This window comes from Rhinatrema bivittatum, chromosome 1, assembly GCF_901001135.1.
Source record: "Rhinatrema bivittatum chromosome 1, aRhiBiv1.1, whole genome shotgun sequence".
NCBI classification, from domain to species: Eukaryota; Metazoa; Chordata; class Amphibia; order Gymnophiona; family Rhinatrematidae; genus Rhinatrema; species Rhinatrema bivittatum.
This window is the reverse complement of record NC_042615.1, coordinates 531040728-531063253: the sequence shown is the minus strand read 5'-3', so window position 1 is coordinate 531063253 and position 22526 is coordinate 531040728. Positions and strand designations below refer to the sequence as shown.

Below are 22526 nucleotides of genomic sequence, written 5' to 3'. Positions count from 1 at the left end.
CGGCAGTCAAAAAAGCAAACAGAATGTTGGGAATTATTAGAAAGGGAATGGTGAATAAAACGGAAAATGTCATAATGCCTCTGTACTGCTCCATGGTGAGACCGCACCTTGAATAATGTGACAATTCTGGTCGCCGCATCTCAAAAAAGAGATATTATTGCGATGGAGAAGGTACAGAGAACGGCTACCAAAATGATAAGGGGGATGGAACAGCTCCCCTATGAGGAAAGACTAAAGAGGTTAGGACTTTTCAGCTTGGAGAAGAGACGGCTGAGGGGGGATATGATAGAGATGTTTAAAATTATGAGAGGTCTAGAACAGGTAGATGTGAATCGGTTATTTACTCTTTCGGATAGTAGAAAGACTAGGGGGCACTCCATGAAGTTAGCATGGGGCACATTTAAAACTAATCGGAGAAAGTTCTTTTTTACTCAACGCACAATTAAACTCTGGAATTTGTTGCCAGAGGATGTGGTTAGTGCAGTTAGTATAGCTGTGTTCAAAGAAAGGATTGGATAAGTTCTTGGAGGAGAAGTCCATTGCCTGCTATTAAGTTCACTTAGAGAATAGCCATTAGCAATGGTAACATGGAATAGACTTAGTTTTTGGGTACTTGCCAGGTTCTTATGGCCTGGATTGGCCACTGTTGGAAACAGGATGCTGGGCTTGATGGACCCTTGGTCTGACCCAGTATGGCATTTTCTTATGTTCTAGTCCTTCTGTCTTTTCTAAGATAACTGAATGTGTCATTAGAGCAAATGACAGTTTGATGATCATTCTATTCTCAACCCTTAGTAATTGGTTTTTAGAAAACTAGTGTTGATACAATTAAGCAAGAATTTGATAATGGAACACAATGCATTATGGTACTTCTTGGTTTATTAGCGGCCTTTGATATCAATCATTATATTATGGTTTCCAAACTGGCTGAAGTAGGCATGGGGGCACTATCATAGAGGTTCACATCCTAGCATGCTAACACCTCTACTTGGCAGCAGATTGTGAAAGATGTTCCCCATGGTTCTGCATTATCTTCAACCTTGTTTAACATCTATATTACCCCTCTCTGTAAATTACTGGGGGTGGGGTAGGAGAATTCTATCAACTTTAAGCAAATGACATACAGTTTTTTATCCCTGTCACATCATCTTGGTCTACGTTTTTAAGTTTCTGATCAATTGCTTTTCTGCAATTAAGCAGTAGCTCCATAATAAATTAGTTCTTGATAGAAATAAAACTAATTATATTGAGCAGGTTTCCATCTTTAGATAATCCTACTACTTTACTTTATGAGGGTCACCTACTTACTAAATTGCAAGTGAGAAAGCATTATTAATTTATCGATTAACAATGATTTTACATTTAATTTACCATTATACATGTAAAGCAGAAAGCACAGGAGATATGTGCTCATGGATTGCATTTAGAAAACATGCTGCAGAATTCTGCACAATTGATAAGATCCATTTGAACTGGCTGGAAGCCCAAAAAAAGGAGAGTAGTACAATAACCCAAAGTAAGAAAATTAATGGCTTGAAATGTGGTGTGAAAACTACAATGGCCAAGTAATGATCTTAAGCTACGCAGCACTCTCAATTTCATGAAAACTGAAGATATAAACTCTGTTGTATGTGGGCACATCGAGAGAGAATACTACCTAGAACCACATCCAAAATCTTGTTTTTGGATTAACTCTATTTTGCAGATTTATAAACCAACACTATCACTTAGGTCAGCTGATGTTTGCTTGAAGTACCCTCTTCTAAGCTTGCACATTTAAGTGAAACTTGTGATCGGGCCTTCTGAATTGCTGGTCCAACATTTTGGAACTTGCTTCCTGAATGTCTTTGATTGATGTCAGACACAGCACAGTTCAAAAACACATTCAAAACTCACTTTTTTCATGAAACTTAACCTAAATGAATAACTATGCTCTTTAGAATTCATTTTCTCCCCTTTTTATGAATCATCTCTTAATTGCCACAGTTGTCACTTTTCTTCTCCTTGGACTTTAGTTTTTGCTCCAATATACCACTCCAGATGGTACTGAATGCCACTGCAAGGATACTTACCAACGCCAAAAAAAGGGACCATATCACCCCGATCCTCCAGCATCTCCATTGGCTGCCCATCAAATACAGGATTCATAAGGCCCTACATAACATCTCTCCACTCAACTTAACCTTCCAGCTTCAACTACACTCCTCTAAAAAACCAACCAGAAGGGCATACCAAAATAGAATGATCACCCAACCTGCAAAATCTACCCTGAGGAAACGCGCTCTATCCACAGCGGGCCCGTCTCTCTGGAACTCCCTACCACCGGACCTCCGCCTTGAGCCGTGCCATACTACTTTTAAAGTGAAACTCAAGACTTGGCTCTTCCGTCAAGCTTTCCCAGAGAGCTAAAAGCAAGAAGAACAACCATCCTTGCCTTACAGCAATAATCTAATTTTATATTGCTTCAGTTATATGTTTCCAAGTTGTGTTCTAAGTTGATCTTAGTTGTTTTCCTAATAGATTGTACTTTATTATATATTATCCATTCATTATTTCGATATGTTCCATGTAAACCGCCTCCCCGGCGATAATTATCTCTGTTAAATGTGAACCGGAGTGATATGTATTGTATACAGGAACTTCCGGTATATAAAAACCAAAAATAAATAAATAAATAAATAAATTTACATAGTTTTGTTTTGCATATTGTCGTGATTATTTTATATCTTTTTTTTTATGGATGTTTATTGTACACCACTGACCTTTGTGTAGATTGCGAGTAATACATTTAAAATGTAGGTAAATACTGATGTACATGGGTAAATGCACTTTTTGAACACTGCCCACCCTAAAAATACCTAAAACTGCACATTATTCAAAGTGAAATTATGTTCATACTTTTCCTTTGAGAATTGATGCAAAGCCTGCAGGTAAAAGTACCACAGACTTTGCACCAAAGTGTACAGTTTTAAAAATTGCCCCATACTTTTAAAATTATAAAAATGTGCGCACACATAATACAATTACCAGAAATCATGTCACAGTATCTGATGAATGTCATCTATTTTTGGGTGTAGAATGTGGATAGCCTGAAAACCCAATAGGGTTGTGGCATTTGATGATCAATCATTGGGTTAGAGCAGCATTTCCCAATCAATGTGCCATGCACACTGGTGTGCCTTCAGACCTGATCAGGTGTGTCACAGAAAAGTCACCGCTACCTGATGCTCAGATCCAGGCCAGCACCTGGGCTCTGTTCTCAGCATGTCGCAGCAAGAGACAATAGCAGTGGCTCTTAAATGTGTAGGAGCTCCTTTCTGAGAGTATGTAAAATCATGCATGCCTCTTCTTAGCTACAAAATGAGCCCTGGAGTGTGGCAGCATGTAGAGTATGGATAGCTGGGCCCTGCTTTGAGCAACTCACACAATTCAAACAGCACTTGCTCATCTTCATCCTTCTGAGTCATCCCAGCCTCTGTATTATCCCCAGGCTGAATGAGATAGGGAGAACATGCACTTTAGACGAGATGTGACTCAATGACTACTAGAGCAACAAAGGAGCTCTGGCAGCCACATGAGGCAACCAAGGTAACAAACAAACCCAGAGATCTCATGTATGGAGTGCCCTGGGGCTCAGTTATCTCACTAATAGTTTTTAATACCTACATTTGCCCAATCTGTGATCTTATTCAGTCCCCTTCAGCATCGATTGCCACTTTTATTTTTTGCAGATGGCATTCAACTCTGTCCAAACTTCCTCCATTACTAATCTCAATAATTCTTACAGTAGTTGCCTAACAGCTTAGCAATCATAAATTAAAATCGAACCTTTCCTTACGATTGCTACCTTCCCTGTCAGGTACCCACTTGTATCTCAAGAAATCAGTTTGAAGCCTAGGAGTTCAACTCGATCAGAACCTCAGAATGGAAATTCACATTAAGGTAGTAAGAACCTCATTCATGCCCTCTATACCAAATCCATCAACTGTGCAGCTACATTGATAAACACAGTCTTGCCACTGGGATCCATGCGTTAATCACCAGCAGAAAAGACTACTGCTGAAAGAGGATGGAAAGTTTTTTAGAAAAAGATCAAAAAGCAGTTCTTTTTAGAAAGACATATTAGCAGAATACATTTTTAACAAGAAGGTATACTGTTTTCATAATGTTATATAAACATTTAATTTATATTTATTACGGTCTTTGTTAAGTTGTATTTATGTAAACTGTGAATGTTCCTGTTGTAATCTGCTCCAATCAAGTTGTGTAGCAAAATATAAAAAGACAAATAAAATAACTGCACACTGACTTCTCCTTTCTACACTTTTATATAAAGAGAGCTGGTCCATCATGATGGGTTCATGTGTGTCCCTGCCCCCTCTCTCCCTTTCAGGCCGATGGAGCAAACTGTTAGCACGCGTTTGACACGCTATTTTAACTCCTTATACATTAAGGGATAATAAATAGCGCGTCGAAAACGCACGGCCAACCCCCCCGAAACTAATAGCGCCCGCAACATGCAAATGCATGTTGATGGCCCTATTAATTATTCCCGCGCAATACAGAAAGCAAAATGTGCAGCCAAGCCGCACATTTTACTTTCAGAAATTAACGCCTGCCCAAAGGCTGGCATTCATTTTGGCAGGCACCGGGAAAGCGATATTAAGTTGGAGGCCCCAAAAGTAAAAAAGTTAAAAATCTGCCCGCGGGTCGGAAGACGGACTCTCAATTTTGCCAGCATCCGTTTTCTGAACCCGTAGCTGTCAGCGGGTTCGAGAACCGACGCCGGTAAAATTGAGTGTTGGCTGTTAAACCCCCCGACAACTGCCGCGTCTGTCAAAAAGTAGGCGCTAGGGGCGTGCTAGTGTCCCTAGCGCTTCCTTTTACCGCGGGCCCTCATTTGCATGTTGCTCCCTCCTGAATCGCGCGCACAGGAGTGTGGCCAGTGCACGCGTCGGGAGAGCAGGCACTTGCTGGCTCTCCTGCGACTTTTACTGAATCGGCCTGTTTTTTAAAATTTGAAAGACTGGTGGGGTTTCCAATGCTTTTTAGCTCTTCTTTTGCCATATAAATCATCTCCATATCTGCATTGCCTGCTTGATGGAGGTTGGTACGCCACACAACACTTTTGTTAATGCAGAAAAGGCTGATAAAACACTGGTTTTGAACAACAGGCTAAGACCCAAAGAAACCACGACCCCATGTGAGTGTCCAGCAAGTTGCTTTATCTCCCGCTGCCTCAGGAATCCACTTAAGATTTTAAAGTTCCTCTGGGCAAGGACTTATTGTACCTGAATTCTAAAAATGCTGTAAACCATCTTGAACATTTCCTAACAAACAGGCTTAACTTAAACACATAGTTTATTTTACTAAATTGTTACCGTACTATGATGGCACATGATTAATTTGTAATCTATACCACTCTTAATTTTCATTACCGTGCCTTTCTGTAAACCACTGTGATGGTTATCTAACTTAACGACAGTATAGAAGAGTTTTTAATTAAATAAAACAAACATTATTTGGAAAGGTGGGCTGAAAATCCAAATTCATTGTTAGGAATACACCTCTTTTTGGAGAAAGAAGAAGCTGGAGTACATAGAAACTACATATTAGCCTAATGCCTAATAGCAGTCATATATACAGAAAACCCTCACCAAATACAGAATAAGTAGCCATAAATTAGAAATATACACACAAAAACTGAACTCTTGTCCACGCCAGCCTCATCCCTCTCCCTGCCTGTTCCCTGCTGATAGGAGGGAAAGTTGTATTAGGGAGTAGAGTGAAGCTTCGTTGCTTTGCTGTCCACTCTAGCCTCAATCCCTTCCCATTCCTTGCCAGGGAGGGGCTGGATTAGGGAACAGAGCGACTCTGTTCTGTCTGTTCCAGGCTCTCCTCTTGTGCATAGGAGGTGAGGGTCTGGAGCAGGAAATAGGGGTCTGATGAGATTTGAGGAACTAACCAATAGAGCAGAGTCTCCTGTGGTAATGCAGAGGGCAGCCCCTGGTGCTATCCCCAAAATTGTTGCACTCTAGGCAATCGCCTCAATGTGCGTAATGGAAGGACTGCCTGCACAACTGCTGCTAGCACCCTCCACAGAATCAGTCACATGCCTGCCACCCCGTCTCATAAACAGGCAGTAATTTTCAAAAGGATTTACACGCTTAGAAATAGTATATATCATAGCAATTTTCAAAAGCTCATTTACATGCCTAAAACCTTTTGAAAAATCAGTGAAATTTCAAAAAAAAGAGGTAAGTGCATAAAAGGTCCTATTTAAAGTAAGGCCTTACTGCTTGGTTGTGTATACAAAACCATGTCTTTTCGCTTCAGACTTTATTGAACATACACATAAGCACTGTGAGCAATCACCAATCAGAAAGCCCCACTGACCCCTTTTATTTGCAAGTTTCCAAACTGTTAAAGGAACTAATAGTCAAATGTCATTTTCTTCAACCCAACTCATTTCTCTTTGACTGTAAGGGCAGGCATATTCAATCTAGACTGATTCTGTGCAGAATCAACATGTCTTCTGCATGTACAGTTCCTTCAAAAACCAGTTTAATCTTTATCATGTTGTTTGTATGTCTTATCCTGGCTCTGTATTAACAAGCTAGATGCCATGATTCTATATGATTTCTGCCTGCCTTATTAGCTGATGCCTTAATTTGTTTCTATTGCTACGAGACTGTTCAGAAAGGTGTATAGACCAGGGATATGCAAACTGTGGATGTAATTTTTCAAGAGAATTTACACACAAGTCTGGGCTTTTGAAAACTGCAACTTTATCCTAAGATACAACGCCAACATGCCAGTTCCCAGCAGAAAACCCAAAGAAACAAAATAAGAGGCAAGCTGTCCAGAAGCAAGAAAAATCTCTTTCAGAAGTGACATTGGGAGGGATTCAGAAGACTGCAAAACACGCGAATCCAGACAGGGCAAATAATCAGACAAACAACGATCTCCCCCTGTTATTAGCACTGCAAAGTGAGAAATGAGTTTCCGATATCACACAGATTCCTTCCCCAAGCTTGTGTGGTCTAAAATAAAAGCTCAGAAACTATCTCACCTTTTAAAGAACTCTTACGTCACACCCTGCACAGAATCCAGCTTTCTCCAAGACCAATATGGCCACCCAAAAAACACAACACAGACAGCAGCGTGAGTAACAGGACCCTGTTCCTCCAGTGCACTTACACCATCTCTCCTCCCCACCACCCAATTTCACCATCACACGCCTCCTTCGTCCCCTAGCCCCAATGCCATGCCCCCTTGCCCCTCCCTCCCCCCCTAATCTGCTCCTCCCTCTCTTCCTCCGCGTATCTCTACTCCCCTCCGTCCCCGGAAGCGGTTGCTCAGTAATACCTGCGGATCCTTCAACAGCGGCCCCGTTACCAACCTCACACACACACACGCCCCACAAAGCGCGCACGCGCAACCAAATTTAGAAGGGCGCCGCAGCGCGCATGCGTACTCCTCTTGTTTCGTGCGAGTCCACTCAGCCTGTTGCCATTCCCGACGTCCACGGAGCTCAGACGCTAACCAGCTGCTACAGCCAATAGCAAAGCCGGAGACAAACTAACCTCACTTCCGGGCTCTGAGAGACCGTTTCGTTTGTCCTCACTTTTGTTGTTGTAAAGCTTTATTATAAACAGGGAAGACGAACAATAGTAGCATATAGTCTTCATAGGAGAGTTTAAGCGTTTGTAGCCTAATTTGTAGGGCTGTAGGTGGGCACTCAATACCCTTGGCCACAACTGACCATATTTCAAGACAAGAATTAGAAAATTATGTTAAACATATAGTAAGGGTCAATGGAACAATTATATAAATTAGCACATATAGAGACGCCGAGTAATCAGGCCAATGAATGAGATTTTTCAGGCGGTGTGACTGGGGTATGAATCTGGGCTCTCGTGTACTCTGTAGGCTGCTCCCCATATTTATTTTAAATAAGTGGGAGGCATATTATGATTTCCAGTCACAAGATAGTAATCACAGTCAGAATCTGCTATGCTCAAAAATGTGGGGAATATATCACTGACCTCCCTTCCAGGTCCCATCTGCTGTCTTGGTTTCTTCTCTCTGCCTGTATGTGGTTTACACTAGAGCATTCTATAGTCTCTTCTTCAATGTGCATGCACTCTCTGCATGTGGCTCCAGCTGATAAGAATCTTACACAAATCTTAACAAACTTGTTCCTTCCCTGCTATTATGCTTTTATAACAGATTGTGCATGAAAAAGGATATTCCATCTTCTGAGGTAAAAATATTACTTAAAATAACATTTACATGCACTGCTGTGTTGCCAATCAGAAAACCTTGCAAAAAAAAAACCAAAACACTTGAACCCGTATAGCATTAAGCCTGTTGTAATGTGTGTTAGGTGTGAGCTTGGCCCTCAGAAAAACATGAATAAGCAATTTCAATTACAATGTAATAAAGCCCCAATACCAAAACAGCACTAACTGCCAGCAGGCAAATAGTAAGAACCCTACCTATGAAAAGGCAACACTGCAAATATTACACCAGGCTCTAAAACACCAATACATCTACTATTAGAAAAACAGAACAAGTCAGGCTGTTATAGATCCCTACCCAGAAACTACATGCTTGCAGAATACCTCACCTCAGTTACACAAGGACACAGATAGACCCTCACCAATAAAATGACCATAAAGCACAAATAGAAATGTGCAGGCAAAGACTGCCACAAGCTAGAAATGTATACAGTACAACAATAGAAAAACTGAGATTATTATTATTTTTAATTTTTATATACCGGTGTTCCTGTATGACATACAAATCACATCGGTTTACATTTAAACTGAGAACAACGAGTTTGCCTGGAGGCGGTACATGGAACAAAGGATACAGAACTGGGATGTGGGAAAACTATAATTTAGAAAAATACAATTAACTACATGAGGAAATGTGCATAATAATATTGGGTAATAAATGGGAAATACATCTTGGGTGAGTAACATTCAATGTGCTACCAAGGAGAATACAGTAAGGGTCCAGCATGCCACCAAGTAGTCATCAAGATATCAACATGCCTCATAAAACAAAATTAAGAAATATAATACAATCATAAAAGTAAAAACATACTAAGGAACAGAATTATTTCAAAACAACTAACAAACAGAACATTCAACAATTAAACTCATACACACATTTTTTAAAAGTTCCCAAAACTCAATATAATATTTCAAAAGAGCAGATACATTGTATAACACTCAGTTATTAAAACTAAAAAGAATAAAAGAAATTCCCCTTCTCCATACCTGAGAATTTGATTTCCATTCATCTTCAGATTGTTGTGGATTAATGGGGGGAGGGGGCAGGATGTGCATAAACTTTGACCTCATACACCAGGAGGCGGAGCACACGAGGAGTCAGAGGCTAGCTGGAGCTTCGCCAATTACAGTCCGGGGTTTCCACAGGTTGAGCCCTTGGGTACCCGGACCGCCTGGATTTAGGTGGGCCTCAGATGGTCTCCCGGAGAGGTAGCGGAGGGGTGTGCCCACCACGAGCAAGGGTGCATGGCTGATGCAGAGATGATGGACTAGACCCGAACTGGAGGCTCCGGAGACCTCAGGGAGGTAACAGTTCAGGAAGGCTCTCCGGGCGAGGCAGGCAGCACCTGCGGGTCTAGTCGGGTGAAGGCCGCGAGTAGAATCCAAGCAGGTCGGTCTGGTAGTCACGGAAGGCCAGAAGAGAGTGTCCGAGTGAAGCGCAAGGGTCAAAGCCAGAGTATCTGTCCAGAAGTGGTCAGCCAAAGCAGGGCTCAATAACCAGGTCAGTCCGAGCATAGTCAAGGCAAGCGAGGGTCAGTTCCAGGCAGCAGACGAAGAGAGTAGTCAGGCAGGCAGTAGTCAGTTCCAAGCAGCAGACGAAGAGAGTAGTCAGGCAGGCCGAGGTCAGTACCAAGAGATCAGTCCGAGAAGTTACTACCTGAGTAGGAACACAGGAAGAAACACAGGTGCAGGAACACTGGAACACAGGGAGACGCAGGAACACTGGAACACAGGAACACGAAGACAAGCAGGAAGACAGGAACGCAGCAAACCTGAGACACAGAGGTGTAGATGCATTTGCCAAGGCGAGGTCCTGGGGAACAGGGCCTCGCTTTTATACTGAAGTTAGGTGATGTCATTGGGCTGCACCGCAGAGCTGGTTCCCGCCCTTGGCCCTTTACAGGGCTGGGCGGTCCATGCGCGTGTGCCTAGGGGCGAGGCCGGCGCCGGAGAGGATGCTGCGCCCCGGCATGGAGCTAGGCCTGATGTGGAGGGCCTAGGAGATGCCACCGCAGGACACCGTGGATGGGCAGTGCTGGCAGTGGCAGCGGGAGAGGACGGCCCAGGACCCACTAGCGCAGGAGCAAGGTGAGCAGGCCTGGGCGTGGGCCTAGCACGGACGGGACGCGCAACATATGCATAAAGATACACATTTCTCACTAGCCAAAAAAATGTCCGTTTCTTATTGAAAATCATTCATGTTTATTTTTAAACTATATACAAAATTAGTACAAAAATTATTTCTAAAGTAAAAAGATATGTTACAAATGTTTATGGGTGAAATGTGTTTTATTTTGAACTGAAATACAGTGCAACCATGCTTTTTATATTTTTTTTGAGAAGAACTTTCTTTTAGCTTATGTACAGTATGCTGACAATTCCCTCAGAATCAGAAGTTTGTCATGCTGTTAATTACACTTAAAGATATGTTCATGTAGATAGATTAGACACATAGTAACAGACACAAGTTTCAAACTTGTGAGCAATAGTGGCAATTATCAAGACTTGAAATTAATGCCCTCTCTGTCAGCTGTGGAACACCAGCAATTGCAAATGTCCAAAAAACACATCCAAGTCTTTGTAGCAGGTTTATGATGACCACATGTGCAGGTGCAAGAACCTTTGTGTAAAGATGAAACTCTTCTAAAGACAGATCACTCCACCCAGGAATATCAAAATCATCTTTGTTTTGATAAATATTTAAGAGATATTTGAGGAATCAAACATTCTGACTGCTTTCTCTATCCACTTCAACTTCACCCCATCCCCTGATTTCAGAATAGGAGGAAGTGGGGTTGGGGAAACAAAAGAAGAGGGTTTCCTACAGGTTGTTTGTGAGGGGAGGGGCTGGAGCAGAAGCAGGGAGAGCTGAGTCTGAAGGCAGGTAGGCACCCTGTAGCTTTCTTCAAAAGATTGAATTAAGAAGTGGGAAAGCTTTCAGGAATGTTGATTTTGCAGCATGTTGTCAGTTATGCTGCAACAAGCTAATTATGCAGTTACTCTCATGGCTGCACAGTCCTATGAGCACTGATTAAAACCACAGTAAAAATCAGCGCTAAATTTTTATCACTGATACTGCTATAAAGTTTTATTTTTAATGTAATAAGCAAATGAGATGCATTGGAACAATAATTAAAACTGTGCAACATTAAAATTAAAGCAAAGTAAAAAAAAATCACTAAAATGGAATTTTAACTTCAGTAGTTAGAAGTGGAAGTTAAGTTTAATTCACACCTCTAACCACTGAATTGAAAAATACTTAAAGGCTCTCTGCTCTAGGGAGCCTAAGTCTGGGGTTTTCACATCTAGGAAATGCAAGTTAGGGGCCCCCCATCTGGGAAGCCTGAGCCAGGTTCCCCGCACCAGAGTCCCAAAATCAGATACTCATAATCTCCCACATTCTAGCATTCCTACCCACTAAATTCCCCAAATGCACTCAACTGAGCCCACCCACTTAAGCCCCCTGTGGGAACAAGCAGTAACTCCCACAGGCCTGGATAAAAAACTAGTCTGACTCCAGCCTTTCTGAAAACACTTATCTTTATTATCACTTCACAATACACCACAGTAGACTGTCTTCCCTTCAAAACAATGTACCCTCTTTACTTACAGTTCTGCTTCGTCTCAGCTCAGTCAGGTCGATACTCTAAGGCCGCGGTAGAAAGAGTGCGGCAGTGCCTGGCGCACCCTCGTTCCCCGCACGCACAGTTCTCTTCACCTACCGCTCGATACTCTCTTCTAATTGCATGCAAATGCATGCCGCGTCTGCGAAGTGTTAGGGAAGCTTTAGGCCCGCGCAACCCATTTTACGGTATAGAGCGCCTATACAGTAACCTGGGTGCTCGGGCCTAACGCTTCACGGCCACGCTGGTATCTGTCATTTCAAATGTCATTTGAAATGACAGATACCATGAAGTCGGGATTGCCGTCCCCTCTCCCCTCCTCCCGAAGCAAAAAAAAAAGTTGCGAGAGAGAGGGGAGAGGAAGGCAATCCTACGCTCGGCGACTTACTTTTGCAGCCCCCCTCCGGACATCGTGGCTTCCCCATGCCAGTTCCCCTTCCCCTCCTCCCGAAGCAGGGCGCGAAAAGCGCGAAGCGACTTACTTTTGCAGCCCCCTCCGGACATCGGACGACCTCTCCTGCCTCCAGCTGCTCGCGAAGAAGGACGCCTGCACGGCCGCTGAAGACATGACGTCACGACGTTTGGCGTCACGGCATGTGACGTCACGTCTTCAGCGGCTGTGCAGGCGTCCATCTTCGCGAGCAGCAGGAGAGGTCGTCCGATGTCCGGAAGGTGCTACAAAAGGTGAGTCGCTTCGTCGCTTTACACTGCCAGTCCCTTCTTCCCTCCTCCCGAAGCAGGGCGCGAAAAGCAGCCTTGCTCCGGGAGGAGGGAAGAAAGGACTGGCAGTGTAAAGCGGCGAAGCGCCTTAATTTTTGCAGCACCTTCCGGACATCGGACGACCTCTCCTGCCTCCAGCTGCTCGCGAAGATGGATGCCTGCACGGCCGCTGAAGACGTGACGTCACATGCCTGACGCCAAACGTCATGACGTCACGTCTTCAGCGGCCGTGCAGGCGTCCATCTTCGCGAGCAGCTGGAGACAGGAGAGGTCGTCCGATGTCCGGAGGGGGCTGCAAAACGTAAGTCGCTTCGCCGCTTTACACTGCCAGTCCCTTCTTCCCTCCTCCTGGAGCAAGGCTGCTTCTCGCGCCCTGCTTCGGGAGGAGGGGAGGGGGAACTGGCACGGGGGAAGCCACGATGTCCGGAGGAGGGGGGCTGCAAAAGTAAGTCGCCGAGCGTAGGATTGCCGTCCTCTCCCCTCTTTCTCTCTCTCGCAACTTTTTTTCGCTTTTTTTTTTCTTCGGGAGGAGGGGGGAGGACTGGGGCTGCCCCGGAGGCCAGCATCCATGGACGCGGCCAGGGCAGGTGAGAGGGGGCTGGGGGAAAGCTTGCCGCCTACCCTTACCCCTGCCTCTAACGCAGGGGTAGGGGTAGGCGGTAAGTTAGCAGGTTAACCGCGGGGCAAAATGGCAGCGATAGTCGGGGCGCGCGTTACAGTATCGGAGGGGAATAGCTAATTCCTTCATTATACAGCTAATTCGTTCATTTACATATCATATACATGCTGCGTGCGGAAAGGGTTATGCGTCTGTTTTAAGAAGCGCTAAGGACGCGTGAAACTGGAGACTGTATCGCTGGATCGCCTTACGCGTCCGAATTGTGCGCTCCCAGCACGTTACAGACAGGAAATCTTCAACCGCACGTTACAGTATCGACCTGAGTGTTTGGACAGTGTTACGTTACAGGAACTACCTTCCTCCTGGAGAGCTGAGCCTGGTCTGGTTATCTCCACCTGGATCCCAGCTCTTATTCCTCAATCTCTGGTTATGCCCTCTGAGCCCCACCTGCTCCGCAGGATCCTGCCAATAGAGCAGGATCCTTAAGGAATTTAAAGTAGACCAGGCATCTAGCCTGGTCCTGCACAGGTAAATAGAGTAACACTAGGGCACTGCCTCAAATACCCCTCCCCTCAGCTTGGACCTGTTGGGTCAAGTGTCCTTACTCCCTCCTGGATCCCATCCAGGAAGGTCCAAGACATCCCTTTCCCCTTCCTCTGGCTTCCCACCAGCTATGCTTGGGAACGGAGACCTAGTGACATGCTCAACCCCATCTCAGGGTTAACCTCAACAACATCATGACCAATCCCCTATGTGCTGTTCCCTCAGTGCACATCCAAAGACCTTTAACTGAGTCCTTTGCTGGCTCCAGGTTCGAATTCCACCCAGATGGAGCTTTTATGGACCGACTGAGGAACCACAAGTGCTGGTTTTTCTATAACCAGTTGCGAGTGCTTCCTGGCAAATGGTATCTCTTATGTAGAACCCCTCCTTGGCTCCTCTGTATCCTCATTTGCTGGAGTCTCCACAGCTCCATCCTCTGGGCTTTGCGTGGACTCTTCCTCCAGGTTCTCTGCAGCACTTCCCTCTGGGCACTCCACAGTTTCCACCTCTGTATAATCTGGCCACTCACCCATGCCAGTCACTGGCTCCTCCACGGCCTCACTAACTGGGTCTCTGCAGTGCCACCCTCTGGGCTCTCCATGGCATCTTTTGCTTGCATTTTTATGCCATCTCTCTCTAGGCTTCTCACAGGTGTTTGCTCTCGGCTCCCAGCAGTCATTGGGCACCCTACAGGATCTTCCTCCGGACCTCCTGTAGCACCTCCTTCTGGCCAATCATGCTCCAGCCCACTGGTCACTCAATACTGCCCCCTTCTGGCTCGCCGCAGCCTCTCCTCCTAGGGTGCATTGCCAGAGCTCACTGAACACCTGATCAATCTATGTTGCAATCACCTTTATCTCTGCCACCGTTTGCACCCATCCATCTTCCTGCCCGGCCAGGGCACCTAGGAACAGGCTTTCTGGCTTCCCAGCCTCAGCTTGCCTCTCAAACACCCGTACCTCCAGCCTCAGGTTCTCTCTTCCCTCTGGCTCTGGAAAGCTGGGAACTTCTACCAGCCAGACATGCATCGCTACACTTCCTCCCTACCGAGTAACTTGCTTGCTGGAAGAGAGCCCTATTCTGTTTCCATTCTCTGCACTCACATCCCACTCTGTCAGCTTTTCCAGGGCCACACCCTGTTCTGCACAGCCTTGCTGCACTAGCGTTCCTTCCTTTTTTCTTTTTTTCAAGGCAAAAAAAAAGGTTTAAAAGCTTGCATAACCAGCATTAACTAAATCACATTTGTGGGATGAGGGGTTTAATGGGGTGCATTAATCAGTTTAGGGTTTAATGGGGAGAAGTAGTGTGTTTGGGAGATCAGTGGAGTATTTCACTAGGTTAGGGAGGGGTGCAGTAGTGGGTGGGAGGCTTAGGAGTTATGGTAGGCTGAATGTGGGTGGGTTTGGCTGTGGAAGGTCATAGTGAGCAGGTGGGACTAGAGTAGATTAGAGTAGAGGAAAGTAGACTGGAGTAAAGTGCAGTAATAAGTAAGGTACTCTAACCTCATTACTCTCAGGTGTAGAAATGCCCCTCCTCCCCCAGATCTGGTAAGGATACCTCCTCCTGCTGGGGGGGGGGAGGAGTCAGAACGTTAGGCAGTGCTGGGGAAGAGCCGGCTGTCGTGGTACATGTGGGCACCAACAACATAGGAAATTGTAGGAGGAGGTTCTGGAAGCCAAATTTAGGCTCTTCGGTAGAAAGTTGAAATTCAGAACCTCCAGGGTACCATTCTCTGAAATGCTCCCTGTTTCACACTCAGGTCTCCAGAAGCAGATAGAGCTCTGGAATCTCAATACGTGGATGAGACGATGGTGCAAGAAAGAGGGATTCAGTTTTGTAAGAACTGGAGCAACTTTTGGGGAAGGGGGAGTCTTTTCTGAAGGGATGGGCTCCACCTTAACCTGGGTGGAACCAGGCTGCTGGCGCTAATCTTTAAAAAGGAGATAGAGCAGCTTTTAAACTTGAATCAAGTGGAAAACCGACAGTCGCTGAGAAGCGCATGGTTTGGAGGGAGGTATCTTCAAAGGATACTAATGATGCATTAGAATTAGGGTATCCCAACAGAGAGATTCCAATAATAAGAAAAGTAGTCCAAGTGCCTGTAATTTAAAAACTCACCTGAGCTAAAAGATTCCAATTTATCCCTGTCAACTGAAAAGCATAAGAACATAAGAACATAAGAAAATGCCATACTGGGTCAGACCAAGGGTCCATCAAGCCCAGCATCCTGTTTCCAACAGTGGCCAATCCAGGCCATAAGAACCTGGCAAGTACCCAAAAACTAAGTCTATTCCATGTAACCATTGCTAATGGCAGTGGCTATTCTCTAAGTGAACTTAATAGCAGGTAATGGACTTCTCCTCCAAGAACTTATCCAATCCTTTTTTAAACACAGCTATACTAACTGCACGAACCACATTCTCTGGCAACAAATTCCAGAGTTTAATTGTGCGTTGAGTAAAAAAGAACTTTCTCCGATTAGTTTTAAATGTGCCCCATGCTAACTTCATGGAGTGTCCCCTAGTCCTTCTACTATCCGAAAGAGTAAATAACCGATTCACATCTACCCGTTCTAGACCTCTCATGATTTTAAACACCTCTATCATATCCCCCCTCAGTCGTCTCTTCTCCAAGCTGAAAAGTCCTAACCTCTTTAGTCTTTCCTCATAGGGGAGTTGTTCCATTCCCCTTATCATTTTGGTAGCCCTTCTCTGTACCTTCTCCATCGCAATTATATCTTTTTTGAGATGCGGCGACCAGAATTGTACACAGTATTCAAGGTGCGGTCTCACCATGGAGCGATACAGAGGCATTATGACATTTTCCGTTTTATTCATCATTCCTTTTCTAATAATTCCCAACATTCTGTTTGCTTTTTTGACTGCCACAGCACACTGAACCGACGATTTCAATGTGTTATCCACTATGACACCTAGATCTCTTTCTTGGGTTGTAGCACCTAATATGGAACCCAACATCGTGTAATTATAGCATGGGTTATTTTTCCCTATATGCATCACCTTGCACTTATCCACATTAAATTTCATCTGCCATTTGGATGCCCAATTTTCCAGTCTCACAAGGTCTTCCTGCAATTTATCACAATCTGCTTGTGATTTAACTACTCTGCACAATTTTGTGTCATCTGCAAATTTGATTATCTCACTCGTCGTATTTCTTTCCAGATCATTTATAAATATATTGAACAGTAAGGGTCCCAACACAGAACCCTGAGGTACTCCACTGTCCACTCCCTTCCACTGAGAAAATTGCCCATTTAATCCTACTCTCTGTTTCCTGTCTTTTAGCCAGTTTGCAATCCACGAAAGGACATCGCCACCTATCCCATGACTTTTTACTTTTCCTAGAAGCCTCTCATGAGGAACTTTGTCAAACGCCTTCTGAAAATCCAAGTATACTATATCTACCGGTTCACCTTTATCCACAGAATGAAAATGATCCTGAGAAGACTAAAACCTTTACTAACGCTAAACAATTTCCGCACAGTTCTGCAGGCCATGATATTCGCAAGTACAGACTACTGCAACTCACTACTTTTAGGACTACCACAATCTACAATCCGGCCACTACAAATATTACAAAACTCGGCTGCTAGAATTTTGACTGGTAAAAAAAAGAATGAACACATTACAGGAACGCTCGCTGATTTACACTGGCTCCCAATTGAACAAAGGATTCAATATAAGGCATTATGCATAATACACAAACTAATCCACAATGAAAAAGTTGAATGGCTGAACAGTGCACTGCGCGTACATGTCCCGCAAAGAAACCTAAGATCTGCCAACTGAGGTTTGTGGGGGAATGGTTAACGGGGAAGTACTGTTATTGTGAAGAAGGGTTGTTAACTTCTATGTCTGCTCCATGGTTGCCACTTTCCCTCCTCCAGGTGGATGCGAAGAAATTGCAGGCTTTAGTGTATCCAAGATGCTTGCTGTACCCCTGCATCAAGGCTTGGCGCTGGCTGCGCCAGGTGAGTGGTCTGCGGGGCCTTTCCTCGCTGCTGACACCGTTGCTGGGCAACCTGGACTTTCTGCCGGGGCGTGACTGCCGAGGCAGCTTTCAGTTTTGGGCTTCCAATGGGGCGGTGTATTTGTATCACCTGTTTGACCCAGACACACATGAGCTTTTGGACTTTCAGACCTTTAGCAGAACTTACCAATTGTCGAATAAGCATTTTTTTGGATATCTACAAGCGTGCCACTATGTCCAGACGCTTCACTGGTCCAAGGCGGAGGTGGCTGCGGAACTCTCATTCGCCACTAAACTGTCTGACACTATCTGCCTCGCCAACTCCATTACACGATGGAAACGACTGTGTGTGGATTACAAAAAGATGGCCCATCTTGCTGGGCTAGCCTCTAAGTGGTCGACTATTTTGCATAGTGAAGTGACGGCAGAGCAGTTGCGACATTGGTTTCAGTCCCTGCACACTCAAAATCCGGATATGAGCCTTCGGGAGTTACAGTACCGCATCTTCCACTTTTCTTATTATGATGATGTCCGGCGGTTTCGCATGGGATTTACGGATACCCCGCTTTGTATAAAATTGATATCGATTATACTGAAGGGACGCAGGGTGAATACTGTCCTGATATAGGATACCTTTTCAGTTTTCTCTGTCTCCCTCTGCTGGACAGGAGGCTCAACCCATTGTCTGGACTGATCCGTGGTACTACAGGAATGAAAATTAGCAGGTAAGAACCAATTTTCCTTTACACATGCCGAACAGTCGGTGTTGTGTATGCTGTTTTATGCCTGTGTAATCTTATTTATATTGGTCATACCAAAAGGGAGATTTGATTAAGAATAATTGAACATAAAAGATGTCTTAGAACAGGTAAAGATGGAGTGCCCCATTGGAAGGTGTGTGCGCATCTGGTCAAGAATCTTAGATTTCTTGTCATGTGTCAAGCACAGGGTAATAATGGTAATGACAGTGGGCAGTATTTATGGCAGTTGGAACAACAGTTTATTTTTAATTGAAACACTGTGTCCTCTAAGGGGTTGAATAAAGATGTAGAAAGGGAGGCATATTATTGAAGACTGGTTGGAAATGAGTTTGATTGGATGTGCCGTGGCAAAGCGACATTAATGGTGGTTGAACTGAGATATAGTAGCATTATGTAAAGAGGTAAGGTCCTGACTGATGATCTTGCTGAATACATTACGTTTGATTGGAAGGTTGACAGTCCGAGGAAGCATCTCTGTTTTTAATTGGTTGTTCAGAGTATTTAAAGATGGTTGCTCTGGGGCTTTCAGATGGACGGTGGCATCCATTTCTTGGTTGGGTACTGTATGTTCGGTAATCCTTTTCTTTGGAAGACGTTCTGCTTCATGGTCAACATAACATTATAAGGTAAGATTTTCTATGCATTTAGAATAAGCCATTGCATATTGTGGAGCAGTGCTGCAATTTGAAGACTTTGCAGACATTAATATTTGTTTCTGTAGGCTCATCTTGAACAGCGGTTATTGGAGAGGGCAGAGGGTGCAAAATGAAAATATACTGAGGAATTAAATACCTCAGTTTTCAGAATGATTTATTAACTAGGATTCGGTAGTTACTTATCTAAAGTCAAAATTGGTGTTGAATTTGTAGTGATGTATGTGTTTTTTTTAGAGACGCCGAGTTCAGAAAGATGTTGAGGAGACTGGTTTGAAAATTTAAGAAGACTGACATGATATATTTGTGGCAGTACCTTTATGTGAATGCAAGCAAGTCAGTTTTCCTTTAAGATTAAAATGTAATTGGTATCACAAGTTGAATTTATTGAAATGTATTGTATAATCATATTGATTTATATTTTGTATGTTCTAACATTTGTAGTGTGAATTCTTTCAAATTCATTTGGTGAAGCGCATTGTTACCCTTGAATATGCCAATAGGGTTGAGGATAGTGTGAAGAGCACATTTGGTTTGCGGTTACTACCCCAAACCAAATGTGCCTGATACTTCACTTTCGATGCATATCCAGCATAGCTCTCTGCTTCAACGGCAGGGGAGAAGAAAAACAACCAATAAGGGCTGTATAACATAGTCTGGGAAAAAACAAATGAGCATGGGTGTAGCTTGCTTATTGCGGCGGTTACTACCCCTACTACCCCTAACTAATCAAGCTAGATATTTCACTTGGATGCAGCTCCATCACTGCTCTCTACATTAATGGTGGGGGAGGAAGGGAAATAGAACCAAGAGCTAAGAGAAATAGATAAGTATGAGAGAAAAAATGTGTGAAGCTTGCTGGGCAGACTGGATGGGCCATTTGGTCTTCTTCTGCCGTCATTTCTATGTTTCTATGTTTCTATGTTTCTAAGAGTATCCCCTGAAGAAGCTCTTACAGGCGAAATGAGGGACCTTGTCAGGCAAAAGGCAAATTGAATCTGCTTATGTAACTGTTTTTAAGATCTATCTATCTATCTATCTATCTATCTATCTATCTATCTATCTATCTATTTATTTATTTATTTGGTGTTTTTATATACTGGCATTCATGGTAGGGGTCATAATTTGATGATATATGTTTTAAAATATAATGTATGTTGGTATGAATGTATGCAAGTGAGGTGTGATTGTGATTTCTAAGTTACATTAGAAATTGGTATTGGTTTGATGGGGTAACAATGTACATTTTGTGTATGTGGGGTGTTGGGTCATATTGAAGTTTTGTAATAATGTAAATAGATTAAAATGCAGTAACATTAAGAATCTTGTATTAATCTTGTATTAATTACTCATTCCTATTTCTTCCTCGATAGAAGATGCTATGTCTAAAGCAGCCTCACACTTGGATACTATCAGAAACTTGCTAATTCATCTTAAATTATGTCTAAATACAAGCAAAACCGAATGTATCCTAATTGCCAAAAAAAATCCTGGACATTTAACAATTCCACCCTTCTACTTTGACAAGACCCTTGTCCTTCTCAAAGAGAGTGTTAAAGACCTGGGTGTCTGGTTAGACACTGACCTAATCTACAAAAAACACATCTCCACAAAAATAAAGGAAGGCTTTCACAAACTTCAAATAATAAAACATCTAAAACCCCTACTCCACCCCCATGATTTCAAAACTGTCCTTCAAGCCCTCATTTTTTCAGGTTTGGATTACTGCAACTCCCTATTGATTGGCCTTCCAAAATCTTCCTTGAGACCCTTGCAGCTCCTTCAGAATGCTGCAGCCAGAGTTCTAACAGGTACAAGAAAAGCTGATCACATTACACCTGTTCTCAACCAATTACAGTGGCTCCCTATTGAAAAAAGAGCAGAATTCAAAGTCCTCACCATACTCCACAAAGCAATATACAATGCCGACTATTCCGCCTTTGATGACATCATTCACATGCATTGCTCCCAACGTACTACACGAACTGCCAGCAAAATTAATCTAGTGATTCCCTCACTACCACAGGCTAAATTATCCTCTACCAGAAACAGAGCCTTTTCCATCATCGGCCCTAAGCTCTGGAACTCGCTTCCTCATTGCCTCACCAATCAAGATAACTTAAAATCCTTCAAAAAAGACTTAAAACCCTGGCTTCTCAGCCAATCTTTTAAAGATAGCACTCAATGACTTTAAAATTCTTTTATATATTCTGACATTTTTCAATCTTCAATCTCCCTGTTACAATGATACAGATGCCCTTCAATGCTTCATGAGATATATGTACATCTATTCAGGGTTCTATCCTGTGTTATCTCGTTATACATTCTCCTGTTGTATTTACTATCGTTAATTTTAAATTGTAATCTTCATACATCGTTCTATGTAACATGTTGTTTCTGTATCTAAACCGGAGTGAAGGCAACTCTGCTATACCTCGGTATATAAAAAATGCTAAATAAAAATAAATAAATAATTTCTTGTAATAATTTTGTGGAATAAATATTGTTATTGATTTGGGTAATTGCCTATGACCTCTGTTAGTGGGGTATACTGTGGGGACCAACAACCCCAAATTGCTAAATATCAAATGTTCTTGCTACCTTGTAGAAATGTATAAAGATGTGTGACCTGAGACTATTAACCATGAGTAGATAAGTGTGCTGCTTGACATTCTATTAGTGATGTACATAGTCATGTAGAAATGTATATGCTTATATAGTCTAATAAACCTGTATATATTTGCACATATTGCCAGCCTTGTTTACAGTCCCATTTGTTTCCTGGGGTGAAGGAAGGCAAATCCCATCGACTAACACCTTCTTCCCCAGGTGGAGACCCCAGGTGCTAAGAACGTGAGGACAAACGGAGTCTGCCCTGGGGGGGGGGGGCTCCCACCAGGTTGGTCCCGGACCCAGGAACGTCCTGCAAGGTAAGTGGTCAAGGAGGCATTACATGTAAATGCAGAGAAAAGTAAATGCACTGTGTGTGAGATAGCACAGTGAAATTGTAGTCACACTAGATTCTTTAAGTGTAAGCAGACATATGAGAAATTTGTGGAGGCCTGAGTGATAAAAAGCATTGTTTTGTGAGCATGTGACAATGATTTTGAACAGAGATTATACTGCCATATGTGAAAGGGAGATTGACAAATAAAACTTATTGTTCTGTAGTCACTATGATAGAACTTTGCTGTAAAACTGGGTCAAGGCTGGCAAAAATATAATTAAAAATGTTGCCCAGTGTCTAAGTTAAACTGAATACTGGAAACTGTGCCTCTGAGGCTATTCACATTTACTAGGAAAATTCAGAA

The 22526-nt window shown here is 43.3% G+C and overlaps 1 protein-coding gene across 5 annotated transcripts in view; it reads right to left on the bottom strand.

Annotated features, from left to right (window-relative positions):
- The window catches only part of CDC37L1 (cell division cycle 37 like 1), a 102791-nt gene extending 95291 nt beyond the window's left edge, over positions 1–7500 (bottom strand). Inside the window, exons 1-2 of one of the 5 annotated variants that reach the window (XM_029613519.1) lie at positions 7369–7402; positions 7073–7138 (exon numbers count right to left, since the gene is read on the bottom strand). The gene's annotated coding sequence lies outside the window, so the exon portion shown is untranslated. Of the gene's footprint in view, positions 1–7072; positions 7249–7368 lie in introns of those variants that run through there. The other 4 variants (XM_029613540.1, XM_029613512.1, XM_029613532.1 and 1 more) reach the window with 4 other exon arrangements.
- Between the last annotated feature and the right edge of the window lie 15026 nt (positions 7501–22526).